Source organism: Schistocerca piceifrons, chromosome 4 (genome assembly GCF_021461385.2).
Source record: "Schistocerca piceifrons isolate TAMUIC-IGC-003096 chromosome 4, iqSchPice1.1, whole genome shotgun sequence".
Taxonomy (NCBI): Eukaryota; Metazoa; Arthropoda; class Insecta; order Orthoptera; family Acrididae; genus Schistocerca; species Schistocerca piceifrons.
Window position 1 is genome coordinate 48,515,707 of NC_060141.1, and position 24,073 is coordinate 48,539,779.

Genomic DNA, 24,073 nt, shown 5'->3' on the forward strand with positions numbered 1-24,073 from the left:
CTGTGAATCGAATTCAGGCCTCCTACGTGGGGAGCTTTGAGGGATGAAGTAGTGAAGGCAGCGGAGGATCAAGTAGGTAAAAAGAGGAGAAATAGTAGAAATCCTTGGGTAACAGAAGAAATATTGAATTTAATTGATGAAAGGATAAAATATAAAAACGCAGTAAATGAAAGAATATAAACGTCTCAAAAATGAGATTGACAGGAAGTGCAAACTGGCTAACCAGGAATGGCTAGAGGACAAATGTAAGGATGTAGAGGCTTATCTCACTAGGCGTAAGATATATACTGCCTACAAGAAAAGTAAAGAGACTTTTGGAGAAAAGAGAGCCACTTTTGTGAATATCAAGAGCTCAGATGGAAACCCAGTTCTAAGCAAAGAAGGGAAAGCAGAAAGGTGGAAGGAGTATATAGAGGGTATATACAAGAGCGATGTACTTGAGGGCATTATTATGGAAATAAAAGCGGAAGTAGATGAAGATGAAATGGGAGATATTATACTGCATGAAGAGTTTGACAGAGCACTGAAAGACCTAAGTCGAAACACGGCCCCGGGAGTAGACAACATTCCACTCACTAGAACTACCGAGAGCCTTGAGAGAGCCAGCCCTGACAAAACTCTACCACCTGATGAGGAAGATGTATGAGACAGATGAAATACCCTCAGACTTCAAGAAGAATATAGTAATTCCAATCCCAAAGAAAGCAGGTGTTGACAGGTGTGAAAATTACCGAACTATCAGTTTAGTAACTCACGGCTGCAAAATACTAACACGAATTCTTTACAGACGAATAAAAAGACTGCTAGAAGCCGACCTCTGGAAAGATCTGTTTGGATTCCGTAGAAATGTTGGAACACGTGAGGCAATACTGACCCTACGACTTACCTTAGAAAACAGATTAAGCAAAGGCAAACCTACGTTTCTAACATTTGTGGACTTAGAGAAAGCTTTTGACAATGTTGACTTGAATACTCTCTTTCAAATTCTCAAGGTGGCAGGGGCAAAATGCAGGGAGCGAAAGGCTATTTACAATTTGTACAGAAACCAGATGGCAGTTATAAGAGTCGAGGGACATGAAAGGGAAGCAGTTTTGGTAAGGGAGTGAGACAGGATGGTAGCCTCTCCCCGATGTTATTCAATTTGTATATTGAGCAAGCAGTAAAGGAAACAAAACAAAAATTCGGAGTAGGTGTTAAAATCCATGGAGAAGAAATAAAAACTTTGAGGTTCACCGATGACATTGAAGTTCTGTCAGAGACAGCAAAGGACCTGGAAGAGCAACTGAACGGAATGGACAGTGTCTTGAAAGGAGGATATAAGATGAACATCAACAAAAGCAAAACTGGAATAATGGAATGTAGCCGAATTAAGTTGGGTTATGCTGAGGGAATTAGATTAGGAAATTGTTTCTGAAAGTATTTGTATGGAGTGTAACCATATAAGGAAGTGAAACATGTACGATAAGTAGTTTGGACAAGAGGAGAATAGAAGCTTTCCAAATGGGGTGCTACAGTAGAATGCTGAAGATTAGATGGGCAGATCACATAACTAATGAGGAGATATTGAATACGATTGGGGAGGAGTTTGTGGCACAACTTGACTAGAAGATGGGATCGGTTGGTAGGACATGTTCTGAGGCTTCAAGGGATCACAAATTTAGCACCCATTTACTATTGGAGGGCAGCGTGCAGGGTAAAAATCGTAGAAGGAGAAGAAGAGATGAATACACTAAGCAGATTCAGAAGGATGTAGGTTGCAGTAAGTACTGGGAGATGAAGAAGCTTGCACAGGATATACACTCCTGGAAATTGAAATAAGAACACCGTGAATTCATTGTCCCAGGAAGGGGAAACTTTATTGACACATTCCTGGGGTCAGATACATCACATGATCACACTGACAGAACCACAGGCACATAGACACAGGCAACAGAGCATGCACAATGTCGGCACTAGTACAGTGTATATCCACCTTTCGCAGCAATGCAGGCTGCTATTCTCCCATGGAGACGATCGTAGAGATGCTGGATGTAGTCCTGTGGAACGGCTTGCCATGCCATTTCCACCTGGCGCCTCAGTTGGACCAGCGTTCGTGCTGGACGTGCAGACCGCGTGAGACGACGCTTCATCCAGTCCCAAACATGCTCAATGGGGGACAGATCCGGAGATCTTGCTGGCCAGGGTAGTTGACTTACACCTTCTAGAGCACGTTGGGTGGCACGGGATACATGCGGACGTGCATTGTCCTGTTGGAACAGCAAGTTCCCTTGTCGGTCTAGGAATGGTAGAACGATGGGTTCGATGACGGTTTGGATGTACCGTGCACTATTCAGTGTCCCCTCGACGATCACCAGTGGTGTACGGCCAGTGTAGGAGATCGCTCCCCACACCATGATGCCGGGTGTTGGCCCTGTGTGCCTCGGTCGTACGCAGTCCTGATTGTGGCGCTCACCTGCACTGCGCCAAACAAGCATACGACCATCATTGGCACCAAGGCAGAAGCGACTCTCATCGCTGAAGACGACATGTCTCCATTCGTCCCTCCATTCACTCCTGTCGCGACACCACTGGAGGCGGGCTGCACGATGTTGGGGCGTGAGCGGAAGACGGCTTAACGGTGTGCGGGACCGTAGCCCAGCTTCATGGAGACGGTTGCGAATGGTCCTCGCCGATACCCCAGGAGCAACAGTGTCCCTAATTTGCTGGGAAGTGGCGGTGCGGTCCCCTACGGCACTGCGTAGGATCCTACGGTCTTGGCGTGCATCCGTGTGTCGCTGCGGTCCGGTCCCAGGTCGACGGGCACGTGCACCTTCCGCCGACCACTGGTGAAAACATCGATGTACTGTGGAGACCTCACGCCCCACGTGTTGAGCAATTCGGCGGTACGTCCACCCGGCCTCCCGCATGCCCACTATACGCCCTCGCTCAAAGTCCGTCAACTGCACATACGGTTCACGTCCACGCTGTCGCGGCATGCTACCAGTGTTAAAGACTGCGATGGAGCTCCGTATGCCACGGCAAACTGGCTGACACTGACGGCGGCGGTGCACAAATGCTGCGCAGCTAGCGCCATTCGACGGCCAACACCGCGGTTCCTGGTGTGTCCGCTGTGCCGTGCGTGTGATCATTGCTTGTACAGCCCTCTCGCAGTGTCCGGAGCAAGTATGGTGGATCTGACACACCGGTGTCAATGTGTTCTTTTTTCCATTTCCAGGAGTGTAGTAGCATGGAGAGTTGCATCAAACCAGTCTAAGGACTGAAGACAACAACAACAACAACGTGGAAAACAAGTATTCCACCCCAGTGCCACCTTGACTGACGAAAAATTTACGTCAGAGTCTATTTTCTCGACAAATTCTGAGAGTTGCAAATTATCTGCTTTGGGAGAGTGATATTTCAGTTTTGAATTCAGATATCTTCTTCTCGCGTGTTGTCTACAGCTGGCACCACTTCTCCCCCCCTAGTCGCCATATCCTTACGTCTTGACTTTCGTCAACGTTCATATTGCTTCCTTCCATTTCCTCTGCCAAATCATTTCAGCAGCTGCTCCGTCGGGCGATCCCTTTTCTTCTATTTGGAAGTCGACCATAGTAGTATCCTATTTGGTATCTTTTCTTCATTCATCCTACTCACATGGCCAAAACGTGTTGGTTGTCATCACAGATATCCTTACACATTTTCATTTCGCTTGTAACAGCTCGTCCTTTATTAATCCCACTGGTGATTTCATCACTGCTTATGCCCTGTTTATTAAATTATACCTCAAGACACTGTGCCTTTTTTCACACATGCAATTCCTCTCCATCTCATTCCAAATTAGTTACTGTTTCCGTTGCAACAGCGAAATACACTTCGTCACAGTGATCTTCACGCCAGCCTTATTGTATTCCTTTCTTATCATATAGTTCAGATCATCTTCATTTGCTGCTAGTGCAATCTGGTCATCTGCAGAATAGGGGCTAAATACCTCGCTGTCCTCTACTGTCAGCCCCGTAACCTGGCATTTTGTACGCCGTCTGCAGTATCGCTCCTAAATACAGATTAAAGAGAATCGGTGATAGCCCACATCCCCCATGCAGAGCCGTATTCCCCTCGCATTCTTCTGTCCAACTATTCCCAATTCTTACTCTCGCTGTGTTGTTTTCATATAATTTCATAACAGCCTTTAGCAATCTTTGGCCCAGCTCTGTCTCTTTCAGCTTTTCCCAAACTTTGTTGGTAGGTACGTCATCACATGCTTTCTCTAGGTAATTAAAAGCAACATGCCTCTGTCCGTTTGTCGCATATCAGTTTCAGTGTGAATATGTCATCTACGAGGGTCACTCCAAAAGAAATTCACACTATTTTTGTAAAAATACAGTTTTCATTCTGCATGTGTGAAAGTTTTACAGTGTGTAGATACATCCTTCCCACTTGTTTTCAAACTTAGTTCAACCTGTTACCGAAAGTGACGCCGTCACACCATGTCTTCAAGATGGCTGATACACTTGACGTTCGTCAAAAGCAACCTGCTGTCACAGAATTCCTGTGCTGTGAAAACGAGACAGTGGGAAAAATCTACAAGAGGTTGAAAAAGGTGTATGGAGATGTTGCTGTCGATCGCAGTACAATTAGTCGGTGGGCAAGAAGGTTACGTGATGAAAGCGGTCACGGCAATATTCAGGATTTTCCTCGCAGCGGCAGGCCTCGTACTGCACACACTCCGGACAATGTGCAGAGAGTTGACGAATTGGTGACTGCTGACAGACGGATCACAGTGAACCAATTGTCACGCTACGTTGGGATAGGGGAAGGAAGCGTTTGCAGAGTTCTGAAAGTGTTGACGTTAAAATAGGTTTGTGCCAGGTGGGTTCCCAGGATGTTGACAGTGGCTCACAAAGAAACAAGAAAAACGGTATGCAGCGAACTTTTGGAACTGGAAGAATTGTGGAAGAATTCTTGGAAGAATTGTGACAGGTGATGAAACATGGCTCCATCATTTTTCACCAGAGACGAAGAGGCAATCAATGGAGTGGCATCATGCAAATTCACCCAAGAAAAAAAATTTCCAAACTACACCTTCCGCTGGAAAAGTTTTGGCTACGGTGTTTTTCGTTTCCGAAAGACTCTTGCTTGTGGACATCGTGCCAAGTGGAACCACCATAAATTCTGGTGCATAAGTGACGACACTGAAGAAACTTCAAGCTCGACTGAGTCGTGTTCGACCACATCGGCAAAAGCAGGATGTTTTGCTGTTGCACGACAATGCACGGCCACATGTCAGTCAAAAAACCATGGAAGCGATCACAAAACTCGGATGGACAACGCTGAAACACCTGCCTTACAGTCGTGACCTGGCTCCATGTGACTATCATCTCTTTGGGAAACAATGTTTGAAGATGATGACTCCCTTGTGCACGCTGCCAAACAGTGACTCCAACAGGTTGGTCCCGAATTTTACCGTGTGAGTATACAGGCACTGGTTCCAAGATGGCGTAAGGCAGTTGAGAGGGACTGAAATTATGTGGAGAAATGAAAATATTGTTCCTAAAGAATGTATCTACACACCGTAAAATTTTCAAACATGTAGTATAAAAGATGGATTTAAAAAAATAGTGTACATTTCTTTTGGAGTGACCCTCGTATTAACGATCTTCCTGCTCGGAATCCTGCTTGGTCTTTTTTCTGCTTGTGACTTGTTTCTTTTTCAACCATATATTTCAGTACCTTCGCGTACAGTATTCCAATGGGAGGGAGCACAGTCAACCCCTACAATTATTTGCGTCATTACGTGGCCCCTTCTTACTTCACGTAACATAAATATAAAAGAATACAAAAATCCGATAGCCGGGTGGTCTCCTTGTCAGCGGTGTCAGTCGCGGAGAACGGCCGACCGAGCACACCAGAGGTGACTTCCGCCGGCGTCGCTCGGGTGGGAAGTAATTGATTAACGGCGCCCGCGTCACGGACTCGTCTGCAGCTCTGGCAGACACCACGTCGCATCGATTATGCGCGTGCCGTGTAGGCCGGTGTCGGCAGCGCGCTAACCAGCCGTCAGCCCCTTCTCAGGCTGCAGGCTGCGGCGGCGGCGGTGTGGGGTAGGCCGGCCTGCGGGCCGTCACGCCCCACTGGTGGCTCAGCAGAGCCCTCTGCCGGCTTTATTGTCAAATACCGCTCTATCCGGCGCCACACAGAATCTCAATATCCGGCCGGCACAAGCCGTGCAATTTCTCGCAGCGGCATAAAATATTGAAAATATCTCCGCTGCTCGGAATTCACAAAGAAATGGCAGCATCCTCTCACACAGGGGGCCGCCCAGTATGCAGAGACACGTGTGTTTGGTTTGCAACTGAATATTAAAAATAGAGCAAAATTATTATTTTATACGTAACTGTTACTTTTCAGCAACCGAAGTATATATTTCAAAACGAATGTCAGGCATCAGTTGCAAATATACGAGTACTAGTTTTATTTCGCTTTACCTGTTTCGACAAATTAATTTGTCTGATACTATTGCAGTGTGTGTGTGTGTTTTTCCGACATACGACGCAAAATTGCTTCGGACATGCGTGCATGTATGGAAGTGAAACATGGACGATAAATACTTTGGAAACGAAGAGAATAGAAGCTTTCGAAATGTGGTGCTACAGAAGAAGAATGCTGAAGATTAGATGGGTACATCACGTAACTAATGAGGAGGTATTGAATAGGATTGGGGAGAGGAGACGTTTGTGGCACAACTTGACTAGAAGAAGGGATCGATTGGTAGGACATGTTCTGAGGCATCAAGGGATCACCAATTTAGCACTGGAGGGCAGCGTGGAGGGTAAAAATCGTAGAGGGAGACCAAGAGATGAATACACCAAGCAGATTCAGAAGGATGTAGGTTGCAGTAGGTACTGGGAGATGAAGAAGCTTGCACAGGATAGAGTAGCATGGAGAGCTGCATCAAACCAGTCTCAGGACTGAAGACCACAACAACAAATGCGTACATGGAACAGACACTGTTGCGACTACAGCCGTTATGAAATACATGAAACGTATTCGCAGTTTCGAATATGGACAACCATCAGCTGTATGATGGAATGCCGATAATGGAAATTTGTGTCGGACTGGGACGCGAACCCGGATTTGCCGCTTATCGCGAGTGGTAGCCTTACCATTAGGGTATCCGATAATGACTCATGGCTACACCCAAACCTCCATATGTCGTCCTCGGATAGCCTAATGGTAAGGCGACCACTCTCGATAAGTGGGAAATTCGGGTTCAAGTGCCAGTCCGACACAAATTTATACAGCTTATGGTTGTCCATATTCGAAACTGAGAATACATTTAATGTAATTAATATTGTCATCTTCTGAAGCCTACAAAATTAGGGATATTATAAATATTTAGAGCTTGGTTACACGTTTATCTAATCCTTAAGAATTGTATTACAGTAGCTTACTTAGTACTGGTGTAGCAGACCTTAATATCTTCTCCACAGTAGGATAATGCCATAATATGTCCAAAAATATTACGTGTGTATTGTAAACACAGACTGACAGACTGATAATTTACAGTAAAGCAATCAAATCTACGTGTCTGTCAAGATGTTGTGACTGCAGCGAAGAACAGAGCGGTCGAAAAAAATGTATCCACTGTTTAAAAGTCCATAACTTGCAAACTAATTGTCGGAGTTGTCTCATTTTTGGTGAAAGTGTAGCTTGAAGCCCAACTTAAAGATATCACTGTAGGTGTTCGAAATGGTCACCATTAACATCCACACACAAACGATACCGCCGAACTGCAGCTCGAACTACTGACTGCAACGTGTTCATTTGGATATTTGCACATGAATGTACAATGGATTCACGAAGTTCATCCAATGTGCGTGGCTTTTGTCGATAAACGACGTCCTTTAGTGTTCCCCACAGGTAAAAGTCCAGAGGAGTTAGGTCTGGGGAACGTGGTGGATACTCCACAGCACCTCTACGGCCTATCCATCTTCCTGATAGATTTTCGTCGAGATACACCCTAACACGATTCTGGTAGTGGGCTGGGGCACCATCTTGTTGAAAGTAAACTCTTCCAAGTCTCGGATGGCAGGTAAAATGGACGTCTGAAGCTTCTGAAGGTACACCTCACCGGTAACTGTGCCGTCAAAGAAGAATGGCCCAATCAAGCCCCGCTAAGACAACCCACACCACAAATTTACTCATGACGAATTCACGGCTTTGTCTGCATGGACGCTCGGATTTTCGGCGGTCCAGTAGATGCAATTGTGGAGATTTAATGTACCATTGAGTTTGAACTGTGCCTCATCAGACCACACAATCATTTCTGCAAACTGTTCGTCGTTGCGCACCATGTTGGTAAACCACTCGCAGTACTCCATTCTACGATCTGGGTCGTCCTCGTTCATTGCGTGTAACAATCGTGGGATGTAGCGCTTCCACTTTGCTGTCTTCAAAATTCGCCGAACACTTGAGCGACTCACTCCAATTTCATGGGCACACTGTCTCACAGGCTTCTGTGGTGATCGAGTGAACTGTTGTAACACACGACCGGAGTAAGCTGGACTTGTTACTGTTACAGGTCGTCCAGATCGTTGTTTGTGTACAACTTTAACACGGCCTTCGGCTTCAAATTTGTCTCGAATGCGATGAATAGTTAAACGTGTCGGTGGCTCTGTTTGATATTCATTCCGCCATTGCCGTTGAACCTTATTAATGTTTTCGTGCTTAAAATACCACTTCAAAACTGACTTCATTCCATTGAATGTAAGCCTTGCGCCAGCCATGTTTACTCGAGTAACTAGGTTCAACTAAGAACAAAACACTGACTATATGGCGACTGTCATTTGACAAAACAAAACAACGCAATACAACGCTTGTGTGGCGATTGCCGGGACTACAAACTATTACACTACCAAAGATAAGACAACTCCGTCAATTAGTTTGCCAGCTATGGACTTTTAAACAGTGGATACATTTTTTTGGACCCCTCTGTATATAAAAGCGTATAAAAAGTATAATGTAAGGTATATAGGAGGTTTTTATGTAATACATTTCAAAAACATTACATACTTCTAATATATATAAAAGTAATGGGGTAATTTTCACGTTTTGTAGGAGATGCTATACAATCAAAATAGTGACTATTTTATAATGCTAGCTGGTCATTCAACAAATCTTTTGAATTTAGGTACAATGTTTAAAATATATAAACTCTTCTAAAAGGTTCGTTTTACAGCCCTTGTCGGCTATATGTACAGTTTCCATGTTAAGCATATATGGAGGAAGAAGACTGTGTTACTCGATTTTGAAACGGTCTGCAAATGTTGATTCCTCACCGTCTTTATTGAGCAAGTGTTCACGAAAGCGAGTCTTAAATGCCTTTCCTGTCCTATAGAAAAACTAGGGTGTACATCACATTGCATTTTATACACCCCACGTTTGAGAAATTAGCCCATTCCTTCTACATATGTATCAGAACTAGGTGCAGTGTTTTTTGCAGTTGAATCACACATAACTTCGTTATATACCTTACTTGTACTTAAATTCTGTGTATGTTCCTTGTTGCTGACAGAACAGCTTCATATGCACTCGTACATAGATGTTATTCAATAACTGTAAATTATCAGTTTTTCAATAAATGTTTACAATAGCTACATACAATATATACATTTTTGAAAATATCATGGCATTAGGCTTCTATGTAGGAGATACTGACATCTGGTAAATCAATGCTAAGTACGTTTATGTGATAGAGTTCTTATGCTTCACATAAATGTGTAGCGAAGGTCTAAAGATTTATAATATCCTTAATTTTGTTGGCTCCTAGAAATAGCAAACTGATTTGTCGAAATCGGTAAAGCGAAAAAAAAAACATATTTGCAACTGATGACTCATTTTATTCTGAAAATAATTTACATGATACGTCGCAGGATAAAATCACAGTTATTTAATCCTGTGAAGTAGCATGTGAGTGTTGATAAGGTGGGTGGTTAACTCTTTTCACTGATACAGTCAGGTATGAGGATAGTCTGCCATTTTAAAAAAAAATTAAAGCAATCTACATAGACTACAAAATCTGAAAATTGTAAAATTCATCTCTGTATGTAGCAGACAATGTTCAGTTTTACGTTTTATACTGTTATTAATTGGTAATTACATCCCCTTCAGCCTAATTCCGTACCAACTTACAAATACTTTAAATACCAGCCCAGCCTGTCTCCTCTCGCACGTTAAACATCTTTCAATTTTCCACTCTTCCCACAAACTTGACACCAACCACCACATCGTTGCACGTCTAATTTCCAGTCCTCTCTTCACATTCTCCCAACCGTACACCTGCACACTTTCCTTCATGAAACTTTAATCTCTTAACCCCCTCCCCCCCTTCCCACCACCACCACTACCTAACTAAGAAATCGGCCCATACATCTATCCACCCATTCTTCTGCAGCACAATAAATCTTTCCCTCTCGTTTCAGATCTCTTCACGCCTTCACTCATCCTCTTCTCTTGCTAACAGCGTGGTTTGGGTTGTCTTTCCCGTCACTCTAATCCCTTCCTTTCCCAACATTCTGCCTTATACAACCCACATCATCAATCCCCACCTATCAAATTAGCGCAAATATTAACTTCATCCTCAAAATGAAGTGCTCCTACTTCTCATCCATACCAACTCCCAGATAGTCACAAAACCATGCACCACCAGCATCCTTAACAATATAAAAAATTAGTAGAAGATTCCAGTTTTTACCTATGCAATCAAGGAGGACACTAACCATTAATCTTTTAAAATCTCAAGGGAAGTCACAGGTATTTTAATTTATAAAACATCTGTTCAAATGGCTCTGAGCACTATGGGACTTAACAGCTGTGGTCATCAGACCCCTAGAACTTAGAACTACTTAAACCTAACTAACCTAAGGACATCACACACATCCATGCCCGAGGCAGGATTCGAACCTGCGACCGTAGCAGTCGCACGGTTCCGGACTGCGCGCCTAGAAATAAAACATCTGTAATGTATCTCTTAAATCCTTTAAATATCTTTTTACATACATTAAACCTCTTTTTATGAAGGGAGGTTGTAATTATTACAATAATTTTCTTCTCATTTTGGGTGATCAGTGTGAAACAATAACAAAGCAAATTGATATTTCATGGAAACACTATATTGTATGAGGCTGAGTGAAATGAAAACCTTAAATATTTTTTAAATATTATTTATTGTGCAGAAGTGGTACAAAGCTGTATCGCTTTTCAACGTGATTCCCCCGCGCTCAATACAAGTCCGCCAGCGCTTACAAAGTGCATAAATTCCTTTAGAAAAAAATTCTTTTGGTAGTCCGCGCAACCAGTCATGCACCGCTTGGCGTACCTCTTCATCAGAACGGAACGTCTTTCCTCCCATTGCGTCTTTGAGTGGTCCAAACATTTGGAAATCACTTGGGGCAAGGTCTGGTGAGTATGGTGGATGAGGAAGACACTCAAAATGCAGGTCTGTGATTGTTGGAACTGTTGTACGGGCAGTCTGGGGCCTTGCATTGTCATGTTGCAGAAGGACACCTGCTGACCGCAATCCACGTCGCTTCGATTTGATTGTAGGCCGCATACGATTTTTTTTTAGGAGATCTGTGTATGATGCACTGGTGACAGTGGTCCCTCTAGGCATGTAATGCTCCAAAATGACGCCTTTTTCGTCCCAAAAGAGAGTCAGTATAATCTTCCCTGCTGATGGTTCTGTTCGAAGCTTCTTTGGTTTTGGTGATGAGGAATGGCGCCATTCCTTGCTCACGCTCTTCGTTTCCGGTTGGTGGAAGTGAACCCAGATTTCGTCCCCAGTAACGATTCTTGCAAGGAAGCCACATAACCTTCTCGTTCAAAGCGCCGAAGAAGTTCTTCACAAGCATCAACACGTCGTTCTCTCATTTCAAGAGTCAGCTGCCGTGGCACCCATCTTGCAGACACTTTGTGAAACTGGAGCACATCATGCACAATGTGGTGTGCTGGCCCATGTATAATCTGTAAAGATGCTGCAATGTCATTCAGTGTCACTCGGCGGTATTCCTTCACTATGGCTTCAACTGCTGCAAAGTTCTGTGGAGTCACAACTCTTTGTACCTGACCTGGACGAGAAGCATCTTCCACTGAAGTCACACCATTAGCGAACTTCCTATTCCATTCGTAGACTTGCTGCTGTGACAAACATGCATCACCGTACTGAACCTTCATTCGTCGATGAATTTCAATGGGTTTCACACCTTCACTACGCAAAAACCGAACAACAGAACACCGTTCTTCCCTGTTGCAAGTCTCAAGTGGGGCGGCCATCTTTATACTGATACTGCTACGGTATGTGTGCATCTGCACTATGCTGCCACTTACAGGCCATTCTGCACGCCGTTTGTAGCACACTTACCAACTTGCAGGATAACGGCGCGAAATTTCGATTTATTATTATAAATTTAAGATTTTCATTTGACTCACCCTCGAACTATACTATAGATGTACACTATCTGATAAGTATCTAGATAGGTGTTAGTGGACATTAGTATGAGGTTGTCCACCCTTTGCCTTTGTGAGGGCTTCGTCTCTAACGGAGACACTCTCAGTGAGTGTCTGAATGCCTGTGGAGGGGTGGCAGGCCATTCTTTCTCAAGAGCCGAAACAAGAGAGAGTACTGATTCTGGAGAGTGAGATCTGGACGAAATTGACGTTCTAACTCAACCCAAAGGTTTTCTTTTGGTTCATATCGGGAGTCCGGGCAGGCTAGTTTTATTTCAGAAATGTTATTGTCTAGAAACGGATGCCTCACAGATGCCGTTTCCTCCAAACTGTTCTTTGACTCTACATAATAGACAGTGCTGTGAAATAATTTCATATCCTATCGCGTTTAACATTTTCTAAAGCGCAAAAAGGGCGACGCACCCTAAACATGAAAGACACTCACATACCATAACACCACCAAATTCGCACTTCACAGTTGGCACTACACATGACGGAAGGTAATGTTCTCCATGCATTCGCCAAACCTCGAACAGTTGCATCGCACTGTCACAGAACATAGGGCCATTCACCGCACCAAATCACTCGTTCCCAGTCGTCCACCGTTCTTTACAACATTTCAAGCAACGCTTAGCTCTGACTACAGAAATATGTAGCTTACGAAAAGCTGCTCGATCATTATACCATAATCTTTTCAGCTCTCTATGCACATTCATTGTGCTAGCTGGACTATTGCTGGCTGTTTGGAACTCCGCTGAGTTCATGCGATTTTATACAACCACTCTCTGCGGTGTTTGATGGTTCCTCTCCATCAGTACACGATGTATGCCTGGTCCCGGATTATCTTCGCCTTTCCACTTCAAAGTCATATCACCAATAGTTGATATGCGCATCTTTAGAAGGGTCGAATCGAACCGGGGCCCGCTGCATGGGAGGCAAGCATGTTACCACTCAGCTAAGCAGGCGGACATCTCCAAGGCAATATAAGTATTAATGCCGATGGCGAAAAATAGAAGGAAGAAAGCAAATAAGCATACCTAATAATCTATGTTTTCCTTGCAAGCGAGATGAAGTCGTTGCAGCCACTTGCCATGAACGTTATGCTGTTCACCCAAACGTACTGTGTGAACACCAGCGGGTGTGAGCACGCCAGTGTCGCTATGGTGTCGAGTAGGGAGTTCTACACAGTGGTAATATGTGAAAACAATTGATTTAGTGACGTCAAGGTAATATTATTCATGGATGAACGGTGTCGATTGTGCGCTGTGTCAATGCAGATATTGGACTTTTTCCAAGGTGATGCCAGATGAACATGCAATCTCCTTAGGGGACTTCCCTGATAAAGTTAAAGTATTTAACAAGGAGTGCATACATCCACAGGAGCACACTTTTAAATGTTTAATTAATGCCAGCTATGTGGTACAGCAAGTTCTTGGGTGCTGAAAAAGGTGCTAGTTATATGTCTGTAATTCTGTTAACTCTGCTGTGCTCTTAGGAGGTAGAAGCATATGATTCAACACTGCCAGATGTGTGCACAGAACTATAAACTAATTTAAGTTTGTTTATATACCCATTTGTGTAAAAGTCTATAAGGATCCCTGAATTCCAGTGTAAATTAACAGTTACCACTATAGCCAAGTGAATGAAACATCACCACAAGGATCTTGTAATAAGCAACTGGTCCTGCAGTGATGAAGCTGGAAACTGAGAAAACAAGATGAATGGATCATTAATTCCTGATATTACGTGTGCTTCGTGCTGTCGGAAAACCAATCTTGTTTTAATACTGTTAATACATCCTGAGCGAGTCCGCTTCGAACATGCGTATACTGTTTCAAAACTTCTGCTTCAGCCAAAATATGAACTACTGCAGGTAATTTTGCACGGCGTTGAGGGAATAACATGCAGACGTTCAGTGGAAGCAGAGATATTCCACTGCTTGAAAAAGTAAAGCCAGTCGGCATATTCATATTTGACAACATCGCAATAGAAAATCTGGATGAGATACGCAGATATTTCTGCTTTGGTCGCCGTATGCGAGCCAATGTATTCCATTTGAGCCAGACGTACCTAAGGATCCCAAAGCAGTTGGTCCGAGATATTGCAAGCAGTATTACTGCTTTCGAATAGCACAATCTGAATTTAAAATCATATTTACCAGGGACGTGTAGGAGCCAATTTGTCATTCAGAGAATTGGTTGGCTCTGAGCACTATGGGACTTAACTGCTGTGGTCATCAGTCCCCTAGAACTTAGAACTACTTAAACCTAACTAACCTAAGGACATCACACACATCCATGCCCGAGGCAGGATTCGAACCTGCGACCGTAGCAGTCGCGCGGATCCGGACTGCGCGCCTAGAACCGCGAGACCACCGCGGCCGGCCATTCAGAGAATTAGCTACCGTAAGTGACACTTGCTGGAATGACCCGCAGTATGGCTTTCGAGTTATACATAAAACTAGGAAATTGAATGAAGCCTGATATAGACGAAACTTCAATGAGATTTTGCGTAACAGGCAGTTTATCGAACAGTAAATGTATCAGTATACTGTAGACTATGGACAAATTTGCACGTGTGCTGCAAACTCGTTCAGAGTGTGGGAAGCATATGCATCTATTTAATGGAAAAATGGAGGCAATGCAATGAATACCAAAATCAAGAAGGCTTGATGCCCTGATGATCTCAAAACCGGCTTGCTACACAGCAGAAAATCGTCGACGAAGCTTAAAGTTATTAGGGTACGGAAGGCTATTCGATGGAAGTTACGATTGTTAAAGTTAGGGCAGTTGCAGCGAGATCAGCATCTCTCGGAAATGTTTAAGTCGGTAATCAACAGTCTGAAAGGACTGTCACGCACTGTAGATGGACGCAGAAGAGAAGAAGAAGAGGAAGAAAAAGAAGAAGATGATGATGAAGCAGATGATGAGGGAGTAAATGATATTACTGACTTAATTAATCGTTTCAGTAATGCTGAGTCAGTCGGAACATACGGAGTCAGCAGGCTGAAACTATATATGTTAGGTAAACATCCAATACGTTCAATCAAGAATGCGCTAGGAATTGGGGGCAAGGAATTCAAAGAACACTAGGTGCTTGTTTCGCAATCGAGGCGGGTTTCTAGTTTTTTAATATATTAACGAACGATTGCTGACGCGCTGCGATGTTGAAGGTTCTTATATAAATTTTGTACGATGTTCCAATCTGAAATTTTGAAGCTGACCTCTAGTTACCAGGAGGTTCCACATAATTCGAGCTTTACAAATTAGCTCGTACTTAATTATTTGCCTAAAATTTATTTACTGAGAAAAATGACATTTATCACTTTCGAGAAAATGTCCGATTTATGTACTTCTGTAAGCCTTTTGGTAACAAGTTAAATACAAACCCAGGAAACTTTCTGCAGTTGTTGTGGTCAGTAGTCGGAAGACTGGTTCGATGCAGCTCTCCATGCTACTCTATACTGTCCGAGCCTCTTCATCTCCAAATAATTACTGCAACCTACTTATTAACTTCTCATATTTCCATTATGTCGGCAACTATCAGTATAGTAATGAGAAATGAAGCCTTTGGACGCTGTATAACGCTCTGTTTCCTGCCAGCTTCTCCAACAGAAAGTGAGTTCACTGTGGGCAGCAACCAATAAGCTACTCGCGTTAACGATTCTACCACACATGAACCTGAAATTCCATAGTCTGAAAGAGGATTGAAGACTGTTTAGGTATTCCCTGAACGACAGCGTGCCGCTTCATATTCAGCACGAAATACATTTTGCCGCAGTTAAAAGCGTTTTATGCTCGGATGCGATGGGTTTTTAATGTTTTAGTGTCCCAGAAGAAATTACGGAGAGAGTATAGAGCGCTATAAACCACCGGCAAATGACAGCACTCCCACATACACACTGCAACCTGCCAACGACTGACAGAATGAGCCAGCTATTGAACGGAAAGGAGATCGTGTGCTCTGCTTGTAAATTTCTGGAGAACTAATAACGTATTGCAGTAATTCTCAAAATTTATTTTTTATTTATGTCGCAATGTGTGTAGAACATAACACACTAATGAAGTGCGTATTACACATGAATAAATTTGTGCTGGCCTATTTTCCAACTTTCATTATTGGCAGTGTGCTCTGACCGACATCACCATCACCGAACGACATCATCACCGCCATCAAATTAAAGCCTACAGTTCGCTAAAGTAATTCTGTAATGAGGCAACCTGGGCTTGCAGTTATACATGTGTGTGTTTCTTGAGCACTGCAACACCACGAAGGATACGTCTGACTAAAATTCACTTTATTCAGCATATTAAATACAGTACAACACAGAAATGATTAGAATTATAGAACTGTAGTTGATCTTTTACTTCGCCACTTCAATATGTCGAGAACCACTTCAACGCTGAACTCAGAAAGTGTGAACTTCACTCGATGAAAGATTAAGGACATGTGTATTTTCCTGACGAACGTAGGTCCACGCTGTTATTACGCAATTTCACAAAGCGTCTACGCAGTTTCCCGTCGAACAGTATTCCACATTTTCAATGGGCGACAGATCAGAAGAACGTGCAAAATTAATTGCACGTATCGCTTATCGAAGGCTTTCTCATTCATCACCACATGTTGCCCGACATTGTTCTGCTGAAATATGAAATGTCCAAGAGGATGAAGTAAGAGTAGTTTCTTGAACTTTAAAGCAGCACTGAAGCAGCGTGTTGATGAGATTGCCTCAGTATGTTCGAGTTTGCGTTGTGCACCGAATGGTGCCCCAAATCCCCTCAGTTGGCGGCCACAGTAAATTTTAATACGTATGCAGTCATCACTGTAGGAAGTGTTGAGGTCGGGACTTGTCCGGCCGGCCGGTGTGGCCGAGCGGTTCTAGGCGCTTCAGTCTGGAACCGCGCGACCGCTACGGTCGCAGGTTCGAATCCTGCCTCGGGCATGGATGTGTGTGATGTCCTCAGGTTAGTTAGGTTTAAGTAGTTCTACGTTCTAGGGGACTGATGACCTCAGATGTTAAGTCCCATAGTGCTCAGAGCCATTTGAACCATTTTCAGATAGCGCAGTGCATATAAGATGGTCGCCTCGTTATCTCATTTCATGGTCCAGTAGCCGTTTCTGACTGAGCCCTTTGCGGTCTACCACACTTGCTTTCAAGATTCGTTTTACGACTAATATTGGCTAAAGACTGGCCTTCGCTGTCGCACTGTCATGACTTCCGGCCTCGCGAGTATTTTGCCTCACTGTGGACCGCTTTTCTGGGTAGTGAAATTATGACTTGCACTCTACTGTTTTCAATCACAGAAAAAAATTTTCGTAAAAAAAAAAAAATACAGAACGAGGGAACTTCAAAAAGTAAGTTACGCATTGTTATGGCAGGTTGAGTAACTTTTACCGGGTGCTGCACTGCGCTCCAAAGTGACGCAGACTCAAGGCACTGTTTTTCACCATAGTCACCAAGTTTCTGAAAACGAGGCTTGGAATAGTCTACCAGTCACTTAGTTCCTCGACGATGGGTATCCGCTCGTCAGTCAAGGAGCCACTGGAAAACCGCTACGTGAATGTCCTCGTAGTCGGAAGACCTGCGGTTGCTGCGAATCAGTTCTACGATCGACTGGACACTGTCATCTGTGTGGCCCTTGTCGATGCCTTTCCTTGATGCTCAGCATCAACCACGCCTTCCCGGCCTTCTTCAAACTGTTTCCACCACTTCACTACGGCTGGTCACGACACTGCGTTTGGGGCATATACCGCCGGAATATCATCGAGAATTGTTGTGCAATTGTGACGTTTAGCCGCCAACAGCCGTACTGTCCTGCGTACTCGAGCTTTGGAGTACGTTTCCAATTGCGGCGCCATTTCATTTTACGCACTGCGACTGGCGGAAGTGCGCCAGGCGGCTGTAGACTCTGTCGTTCTCGTTTTCGTTGGTGGAGTCAGCTGCTGGTTGTTGTCTGGTCTGTGCTGCTTGTCCCTGTGCAGTGTAAATCCGCAGTGCTTACTAGAGTTTGGAGCATCCTCTCCATGCAGTGTGATGTTCGCCTTCACAATTTACACATTTTGCCTTTTGGTTTGGAGGTTTTTGGCAAGCTTTGAACGAGGGGCGATCCATGTACTTCACACACAGAGGTGGCAGGTGGCAATAATTGATTGTATGGAAGAAACGTTGACAATTTCTGCATTGTGGAGGCCCCTCTTTTGATCGATATGTTACAGTTACCACACTGGTGTCGAGAAGGTGTTTGACTCGTGTATTCACTCGATGGCTGGGCCTGACGGAAGGGTCACACGGTAGACCGGCTGTGCAATTAGTGAACCGTGATTCATTTTCAAAGAATATTCTTAACAATTTATTTTATTTACTAGCGATTCATCAAGAACATTAACACATTTAATTACACTATGTAAGCATGGAAGTAGTTGCCAGGGAGTAGCTGATGAAATTATAACCAAATTCCTTTTAACAAATGGGAATTTTATTCACTTTAATAGTGCCTAAAAGCATTTTTTAAAGGAACAGATTTAAAATTATAATCAGAAAGCACCCTCTAAATATCAAAGTTACAATTTATTCAGAGGCAGAAAGAAACAAGTTTTGACTGTATGAGCTATCGGGCAGAGAACCTTGCCGCTCCCTTTTGACACGGCCGTAGTTACGACCGCTCACAACAACCTCTGAAAGACTACACTGGTGTAACTCTGCAACACACCAGATAACTTTAAACTAAGAGTTTTAACAATTTACACAAGCACACAACTATCCACCCCCCGTAGGAGGGATGGAAATGGTACAAAACACTAACAATTAAAATATTAACCTTGCCACCGAAGGTGCAACTTGATTCTAACTTCTAAGAAAAGTCTTACGATGAAAGGGTCGCAACATTATATACTACAATGATCATTTAAATAAAAGCCCATGAAATGCAATCTTATATAAAATTCTACAAGGTTGGCCAAACAATAGTTAAGATGCTCTACAGTTCACAGATACTGCCTCTCAAGATCATAGGCAATAATATCAAAGTTTCCAAAGATCAAAACATATTTCAGGTATTAGGCCGTTACACTCCAAGCAAAAAATTCGTTAACACACCAAATCCGACAAACATGACAGAGGCAGCTACTAACGTACAGTAGATTGATGGGGAGATTACCGAACAACCCGAACCGCAGGTTGCTCTAACCCGCCCCTACTCCACAAGGGAAAAATGGACCACCCAATTTATAAACAACCACCTTCCCGCGGGTGGGCAAACGGAGAAGAATGGTGGGACGACCCCAAAGCAAAACGGCTGGTGACCTCACCAAGAAAACAAGTAGAATTTAACAAGAATAAATCAAACAACATATCACCAATCTCTTAACTTCAAATAAACTGCGATTTCTCGAGAAGACCTGGCGCAGCACCCCCAAATCGCTCTCCCGAAGCGTCCGCTGCCAGCCGCTTCAACGGCCGCAGGAAGGCGCGCCGATCTCCCGTCTCACGGCGTCGCAGCTCGCACCGGCCAGACTGATGTCGTGGGCTGACTCCTGTTGCTCTCGTGTCGACCGCGAAGTCACTACCCCTCGCTATACGGCGCGGCCCACTGGACTCACGTGGCGACCTCACATGCGCCGACGCTCAAGACGGACAAGTCATCTTGTGTCTCAGTGCGCGACCGACCAACCGATCGATGTAACCGCCAATGACCATTGCCTGAGAAAACTCCAGCAGACTGGCGGCCTAACGCGCAGACTCAAATGCAGAAACGAAGCCCCGACCGGGCGACCTCTCACTGAGTTCTCTTACTGGCGGAGTGGAAAACTCATTTTGCCGGCTTTAAAGGTTGATCCGAACGACAGACATACTAGCACTCCGAACGACAGACAGACACTAACTGCCTAACAAATGCGGACGAGAGACAGATTAGCAAGCTGGGGACGAGAGACTGACCCAGACTGACCCCCTGGCGAGCACATAGCGTCCCTTAAATGCAAGTGAACAGGCAACCTTTGCCCTTTCCCATCAGAGGGAGACACCTAAGCTGCGATCGACACAGCGTCGCCACCGCCAAAAACGGAGGGCGACTGCTTCACACTACGCGCTGCGGCGTGCTCTTCAAAACAGAAATTTTTAACACGGCTCAATTAGTTTGCTGACCTCCTCGTCTCTCGATTAAAACTGATGGACCGAGCCTTGTTGGAAACCAGTGTTGTACAGAGCTGGGGCTATCTCCTCTTACGTGACTTCCGTGGGAAGGTACTTGGTAACAACTTTGAGAGACTTGTCGGTTGGCGAATGATATGTAAAAAATGGAATTTCTGAATCCTTGAAAAGCCGCAGACTGTCTCTCTGACCAGAAGTAACACTTTAGTGTATTACCATTATAAATAGCCCTTGTTGATGCTTCGACATGTTTAGTCAGCTTTACTGTTCAGGAGTAGGTACTGTTCTGAGTAGTGCATAGTAATAGGTCATATCCACGCTGGTGGTATTGTAAGTATTCGCTTCTGTAAAGAGTTTGATGGTTCCAGTGGCTCTAAGCACTATGGGACTTAACATCTGAGGTCGTCAGTCCCCTAGACTTAGAACTACTTATACCTAACTAACCTAAGGACATCACACACATCCATGCCCAAGGCAGGATTCGAATCTGCAACCGGAGGAGCAGCACGGTTCCGGACTGAAGCGCCTAGAACCGCTCGGTCACACCGGCCGGCTAAACGGTTTGACTTGTTGCTTATTCCAGTCGCGCTCTGATCTGTTGATACCTCCGTATGATTATCTTCAGGCTGTAGCGGTGCGTATTTGTTTTACATGGGCTTAGGTTGCTGTCGTCTTACGATTCCTTCCGCTTCATGCTAGTTTTTGCGTTTTCTTCCCGATCGTCGATGAACAACAAGTTGAAACTCTTGGGCCTCGTCCTGATTTGGTGGTTGAGCATCGTCCTTCTCTGGTATGTTCTGCTGCTCAGAATCTGACGAACTTGGTAACTCCGTCGATTCCTCTGCGTTAGGTGTGATGTCCTCTCTGTTATTAACAGTATCTGGCATTATTTCATTTCTGGCGGCGAGTCCCTTAGCACATTCAGCCCGGAGTCTTCTGTCCTTGGCGGTGATACGGTGGGCAGGTGCCGTCGACAGCTGTTGAATTATCTGGGAAGCTTGAGAGTGCGGTTCTAGTGTAACGGTTCTGCTTGATTCCGCCTGCCGGGTTCCCGACCGCGACCTGTGGCCTAAGCGGGGCGCTGGTGCTTCGTCATCCTCTGCGTGAGCTGCTCCTTCATGTCCGTGTCCGTTGCGTGGCTCGTCATAAGCCGTTTTCCGTGCACCCCCATCTGTCCCGAGTGGCATCACGCACTCGAATGTTTGCTATACCATGATTCTTCCCGCCTCGGTGTATGACTGCTCACGCGACTGTTGGCAGTAGGCAATCCCGTGTGCTAGAATGTCGCCACGGTTGCCCGCTCTCCAGGCGTAAAGGTCGTCAGTGGAGTGGCTACAACCTAGGGATAGGCGATTACGGCTAGAGTCAATTAATTGGCCTTTTCGACTATATAAATGGATTATTCATTTGATAATTGTATCTTAATAATCGATTATTCGATTAATTCTAATAACACGTCTTTATTTTCACCTTTATGAAAAGTGCCCGTAAAATTATTTTTTATGATAAAAAGGTTCGTTCCGCAATAAATAAAGTGATTATGAAACATTTCTCTTTTTTGCGCTCAACAATAGTTTCTCAGTTTTATGAACTACGTAATTCAAGTTTTTTATGTTTAGGAGAAATATATACCTAACATTTATTAATAATGGTAATAAGTGACGTTTTCAAGACTGATACTGCAGCGAAGATGCTTACAAGCGTCAAAACTTTTCAGGAGGTGTAATCTCTTTCATTTACATCTACGTCTACACCGACTGAGTGGGGGTAAGGGCGGTGCTGTTGCTGCTAGACTACACCTTATTTTTCGTGTTTTATTGCTATAAATACGTATCCATGGAACGAGTATCGAAATAGTCTAATCTGTGACTGCTGTATCGAACAGGAACGTAAAATTCCGCTGTAAATAATCATTTTGCTTGTAACGGGAAATAGACCGACGCTTTCAGTGCAAGCTGAAGACGTGATGACTAGGATTTGGTCAGCCGGACTCCACCCACGCTTCACAAAAAAGAAACTGCAAACATTTGTCGAAACAGCAGAGACAATTGGCCTGACGACGCTTAGGAAGAACACCCTGTATATACTACATTATGAACCATAGATTTGAAACTTACAACTAGGAATCAGGATGTAACTATCTGCTGTCTAAAAGACCACTCTGACATTTATTGAAAATGACACGACAAGCTTACCAAGAGATCCACTTGCGACGTAGGGAGGAAACATTTACGATTACCAGCTGCTCATCCTTCAACCGACCTCGTACTACTAACCAGAGAGAAGTGGAATGTAGATGGCGAAAGGCATCCAAAACATCCATATGCCATAATTAACCCGGTACAGGGTACATTTTTCATATTAGATGCATTGTGCTGCCACCTACTGCCAGGTACTCCATATCAGCGATCTCAGTAGTCATTAGACATCGTGAGAGAGCAGAATGGGGCGCTCGGCTGAACTCACTGACTTCTAACGAGGTCAGGTGATTGGAAATTTCCCGTATGACAGAAGTGACACCCACACTCCTAAACATCCCTAGGTCCACTGTTTACGATGTGATAGTGAAGTGGACATGTGAAGGGACACGTACAGCACAAAAGCGTACAGGCCGACCTCGTCTGTTGACAGACAGAGACCGCCAACAGTTGAAGAGGGTCGTAATGTCTAATAGCCAGACATCTATCCAGACCATCACACAGGAATCTACAAATGCATCAGGATCCACTGCAAGTACTATGACAGTCAGGCGGGAGGTGAGAAAACTTGGATTTCACGGTCGGGCGGCTACTCATAGGCCACACATCACGCTGGTAAGTGCCAAACGACGCCTAGCTTGGTGTAAGGAGCGTAACGCTGGACGATTGAACAGTGGAAAAACGTTGTGTGGAGTGACGAATCACGGTACACAATGTGGAGATCCGATGGCAGGGTATGGGTATGGTTAATGCCGAGTGACCCCGATCTGCCGGAGTGTGTAGTGCCAACAGTAAAATTCGGTGGTGGTGGTGTTATGGTGTGGTCGTGTTTTTTATGGAGGGGGGTTACACCCCTTCTGGTTTTGCGTGGCACTATCACAGCACAGGCCTACATTGATGTTTTAAGCACCTTCTTGCGTTCCACTGTTGAAGAGCAATTCGGGAATGGCGATTGCATCTTTCAACACGATCGAGCTCCTGTTCATAATGCACGGTCTGTGGCAGAGTGGCTACACGACAATAACATCCCTGTAATGGACTGGCCTGCACAGAGTCCTGATCCTATAGAACACCTTTGGGATGTTTTGGAACGCCGACTTCGTGCCAGGCCTCACCGACCGACATCGATACCTCTCCTCAGTGCAGCACTCCGTGAACAATGGTCTGCCATTCCCCAAGAGACCTTCCAGCACCTGATTGAAGGTATGCCTACGAGACTGGAAGCTGTCATCAAGGCTAAGGGTTG